Source organism: Hesperophylax consimilis, chromosome 10, assembly GCF_061612785.1.
Source record: "Hesperophylax consimilis isolate HC1 chromosome 10, BYU_Hcon_1.0, whole genome shotgun sequence".
Taxonomy (NCBI): Eukaryota; Metazoa; Arthropoda; class Insecta; order Trichoptera; family Limnephilidae; genus Hesperophylax; species Hesperophylax consimilis.
Window position 1 is genome coordinate 18,046,347 of NC_142845.1, and position 5,707 is coordinate 18,052,053.

General features: G+C 30.1%; 2 non-coding genes across 2 annotated transcripts; both read left to right on the forward strand.

The window, feature by feature from the left end:
• The first annotated feature begins 4,252 nt into the window (after window positions 1–4,252).
• On the forward strand, window positions 4,253–4,371 carry LOC149420403 (5S ribosomal RNA). The gene has a single exon (XR_016302739.1). It is a non-coding gene; the product is annotated as a 5S ribosomal RNA (ribosomal RNA).
• A 322-nt stretch (window positions 4,372–4,693) lies between these two features.
• Window positions 4,694–4,812, forward strand: LOC149420404 (5S ribosomal RNA). The gene has a single exon (XR_016302750.1). It is a non-coding gene; the product is annotated as a 5S ribosomal RNA (ribosomal RNA).
• Window positions 4,813–5,707: the final 895 nt, after the last annotated feature.

Consider the following 5,707-nt stretch of genomic DNA (forward strand, 5'->3'; position numbering starts at 1 on the left):
TGGCTGAAGAAAACCACATACATGAAAATTATAAATGTACCAACCCATATGAACTAAATCTACTTTTAAAAATGTTAATTTCTCTATCTTAAACATGAATATTAGAAGTTTACGGAAACACTTCGATGAGTGATTTTCTCCTAGCATAATTGTTTTGACTGAAACTCAAATTAAAAATGTTATTCCATATAACTTATCAGATTATACCACAATTTCCTCTGCCTGTAAGCATACTGGTCATGATGGAGTCACTGTCTTCTTTCATAATACTCTGAAAAATGTTGCCACTGAATTTATTGAATTTAAGTCAGCCAATGCAATAAAATTAACATTTTTTCAAAACAACTATAAATATCATGTACTAGCCATATACAGATTCCCTTCATTAAATGATTTTTTATTTGTAAAAGAATTAAAATCTTTTGTTAGATATCTTGACAGAAACAATTTTACTTTTTCCATTTTGACAGGTGACATTAATATAAATATTAATGATAACAATATAAATGTAAATTGTCAAAATGAGTATCTAGATTGTTTATCAAGCTCTGGATATATGTCATATATCCAGAGCTTGATAAACAACTGGGAAAATGTAATATCAATAGAAAATCCACATTTAGCATTAGAGAATTTCTATAATACTCTTAGAGATTATATTCTAAAAAGTGAAAGTAAAATAGTTGTCACTAACAGAAAATATAAAAAAATTAAACCTTGGATTACAGTTGGATTAATTATATCAATTAAACAAAGGGATAAATTATATAGAGAAATGATAAAATATCAAATGGATTGCCAAAATAATAATCTCAGAACAATGCCTTATCTGAAAACAAAATATCTAATGTACCGAAACTTACTAAATAGACTGATACGAAACTGCAAAAAGAAATACTATTGTGAACAAATCACAAATATTGTAAAAATAATATTAAAAAATCTTGGAATAATAAATGAAATTGCAAACAAAAAAATTATTTCTTCAAATATTGTAAATGAGGTTAAAATAAATAATGAAATAATAACTAACAAATCGACCATTGCAGAATGTTTTAATAACTTTTTTACAAATATAGTAGACGAGGTACTTGAATCTTCCGGCATTAATGTTAATCATGATTATATGGAGACATCTCCTCAATTAGATTCTAATAACGATTCAATTAACTCTATAGAATATTTTTCTCCTATTACATTTAAAGAAATTGAAAAATATATTGATAACCTAAAACCATCCAACTCTAAGGGAAATGATGGACTATCATGTGATACATTAAAAAAAATAAAACAACATGTATTAACGCCATTACAACATATTTTTAATATATGCCTCAAAAATGGTCATTTTCCAGAACAATTTAAAATCTCCACTATAATACCTATTCATAAATCTGGGGATACGCATAAATTAGACAATTACAGACCAATATCCCTTGTTTCAAACCTATCAAAAATATTCGGAAAATGCATCAAATTTAGAGTCATTGAACACTTAGAAAAATATAAAATTCTATCGAAAAACCAATACGGCTTTCGTAAAGATCTAAGCACTGAGGATGCCATATATGAATTGACAAAAAATATTTATACATCTATCGATAAAAAAAAGAAATGTCTTGCCATATTCCTAGATTTAAGAAAAGCTTTCGACACCGTTAATCATAATTTACTCATTAAAAAAATAACTCGACTGGGCTTCAAAAAAGACACACTAAAATTACTATCAAACAATCTTAAAGACAGAACACAAAAAACAAAAATTGGGAATAATTATAGTTCAGAGACACAGATAAAAAAAAACGGAGTTCCGCAGGGAACTGTTCTTGGCCCGATTTTATTCTTAATTTATATTAATGATTTATGTAATTTTGAAATCCCTGGTAAAATTGTTTCTTACGCCGATGACACGGCAATAATAGTGGATGGTAATAATTGGACAGAAACTTTTTCGAAAGCAACTGTATGCATTTCACTTGTTTCAAAATGGTTAAAATACAACAAACTTGTCTTAAACTACAGCAAAACATTTTACTTACCTTTTTATAAAAAGATGAAAAACAAACCAAAAGACAACCTTAAAATTAGAATCCATAATACAACTTGCAATCAAGAATTGTGCTTCCTGTGCAACGAACTCGCTAATGTCAAAAATATAAAATATTTAGGAGTATCAATAGATATTAATCTTAATTGGAAATCACATATTAATCAAACCACTTCTAAACTAAGATATCTTACCTACATATTTTATAGACTCAAGGAAATTTTAAACGCTGAAAAATTGAAAATGATATACTTCTCTCTGGTGCAATCTGCAATCACTTATAGGATGGGGCGGTGCACCTGATACATTTATTAAGCCTCTACAAATAATTCAAAAACACATAATTAAAGTCATATATAACAAAAATAAAACATTCTCGACCGACCTATTATACAAGGAATCTAAATTATTTAACATTCGTAAATTATTTATATTAAAAACTATGAAATATTTATTTAAAAACAAAAATAATTTCAAAATAAATGAAAACAGAATGAGCAAAAGAACAAATAATATATTTTACACCCCCCAAACCAATACTAAATTAATGCAGACACATAGCAGTTTCATTGGTCCTCGTACATTTAACCTTCTACCACTACAAACTCAAATGATAAATAAAAAGATAGAATATATTAAAGAGGTAAAATTATGGCTAAATGAGGCAGATATTGAAACGCTTTTACTATAAATTTATTGATCCTTTCTACAACTCACTTGCTGAAACTTTATAAACTATTGTACATAATGTTTTCTCTTTACTTTTTATAATAACTATAAACAAAAAAAAAACTTTTCTACTAATGTATATTATAGTTTAGGTACTTGAAATATAGTAATCGTTTTATATTACCCACACTCAGGCAGTGCCTTAGTGGGTTTTCATTTCTTGTGTATACTATTTGGTATTATATATTGTGTTATTATATACTATCTATTAATATGTGTAAAGAAATGGAAAGAAATAAAGTAATAAAAAAAATAAATAATAATAATAAGCATTTGCTACTTAATCACACAATAGAAGTAATCACAGTTTATAGATGTTATATTTCTCTCCGGAAAAGATGTAGTTTTGGACTTGTACTTGGTTCCTTCAGTAGTTATCATATATACAATTGTCCAAGAATCAGAAGTGAAAACAAGAACAGTGTCATCCGCATAGCAAATAACATTACTATCAATGTCTAAGGGCCCGTTCCCACTTCCGTTTTCAAATCGGAGGCGGGTCCCGTTTTAAAAACGGATGGCTAATGGCCCTGTTCACACTTCCGTTTTAAAAACGGACCATACTCTACGAAAAAAAATAGTTGCCGATTCAACCAAAACATGATATTTGCTCATTCTTCAGTAATGGTGCGCAATGGACGACGATGAAGCTCTTGTTGTCATGTGGTACTTATTAAAAAGAAGGAAAAAAGTGAAAAGAAAATTTTGGGTACACCCAATCATAGCTGAATGATTTTCTGTGGGAATTTTCCAAGTGTTAATTGATGAGTTGAGAAGTGATGAAGTAAAGTTCTTTAATTATTTTAGAATAATAATGATTGGATTATTTATATAGCGCCGTTTTCACCGTGAGAAAATCACCTCAAGGGCGCTTAATGTCTTAAGAGAATGTCTATCACTTCCTTTAACCATCTACTGGAATGAGTTTCAGAGAGCTTAACATATCAAAATACAAAATTGAGAGATTGCATTTGTCCTGAAGAAAGGCTATCGATATTTTAAAGTAAGAAAACAATAACAACTCAAATATTTTTTATTATGTGTTTATTAAACTAATACGCTCTTCCGTGCATCGTGCATCTCATTAAAGCTTTAAAATTTAAAAAAAAAATGGGTGTGTCAAGCCTACGCAAGACAGAAGTGAAACTTCTAGTATTCTTCTCTCTCTCTCTTTTCATTTCATTCTCTCTTTTTTTCTGTCTATTGACATATTTATAAGTAGCATGTGATAAAAAAAATTAAAAGTTATAAAAAAAGAAAAAAAAAATTAGTTAAAGCGGGGATCGAACCTCGGTTCTTCACGACCACAGTCGTGCGCTCTGCCTGTAGACAGCGAAGATGAGTTAGGAGAGTGAGTTAAACTAGGTATATAATATTTACACCTTGCTAATGTTTTCAGTATTATTAGGGCTTTTTTATACTAATTTTCATATATTTATTGGCAGGTAGAGTAGAAATTAATATTGTTTAGCGTTTGCCAACGACCATACCATGTTGAACACACCGGTTCTCGTCCGATCACCGAAGTTAAGCAACATTGGGCGCGGTCAGTACTTGGATGGGTGACCGCTTGGGAACACCGCGTGCCGTTGGCCTATTTTTTATTTTAATTTCATGTTTTTTTTATTTTTTTATCATTACTATAATTAATAATATCATAAAATTCTTTAACTTTTCAAGTATGCTACAGGCCTAAAATATTACTTAGTGGATTGATATTATGGTCAACCATTGAAAAAAAAAATTCCTACAAACTTATTAATGTAATTACGATCTTTTTCAAGCGCGTATGTAATGATTATTTTTATCAACCTCGCACACACCTTGCTAATTTTTTCAATATTATTAGGGCTTTTTTATACTAATTTTCATATATTTATTGGCAGGTAGAATAGAAATTAATATTGTTTAACTTTTGCCAACGACCATACCATTTTGAACACACCGGTTCTCGTCCGATCACCGAAGTTAAGCAACATTGGGCGCGGTCAGTACTTGGATGGGTGACCGCTTGGGAACACCGCGTGCCGTTGGCCCATTTTTTATTTTAATTTTATGTTTTTTTTCATTTTTTTATCGTTAACATCATAAAAAATTTTATATCATTCTTTAACTTTTCAATTATGCTACAGGCCTAAAATATTACTTAGTGGATTGATATTATGGTCAACCATTAAAAAAAAAAAATTCCTTAAAAACAAAAAAATAATATTCCATGGCCGAGAATCGAACTCGGATCAACTGCTTCGAAAGCAACTATGCTGACCATTACACCACCAACGCCAGTTGTCGAGATGAGCTAAGAAGCATTTATATTTTACTATATCAAAAATATCCTTCCTTTGAAAAATAATGATTCTCCATAAAAAAGGAGTGCACTGCCCGGGAATCGAACCCGGGTCGCAAGAATGGGAATCTTGCATGATGTGCTTCCGCATTCCTAAAATAATTGTGAAATTATAAATACATCCCGGCTGCCAAAAGTCCATATTGAAAAATTAACAATTTTATGATTTTTTTCAAGTCACTGCTTGTATTTAATAAAATGAATTCTTAAAAATATCACCTGAAATAATCAAAACACAAATTAAATAAAACAGTATCTCAGAAAATTGACCAAAAATAATTTCCGGTACCGGGAATCGAACCCGAGCCTCCTGGGTGAGAGCCAGGTATCCTAGCCACTAGACCATACTGGACTTGCGAAATTGTGCGTAAATACGTTATTTAACTTGTTTAATAATTACAACGAATTTTGTACACCATTTTTCTGAACGGTGAGCGGTGGTGGGGGTACCCGCTTTTTCGTTTCGATCTTGACTCGGTTTTACTACGTTCCCGAAAATTCATTACGCGGCTAAAGAAGTTTCACTTCAAAAAGTAAACTTTAAAAAATTTAAATATAAATTTTGATATACAAATGTTGTGTAC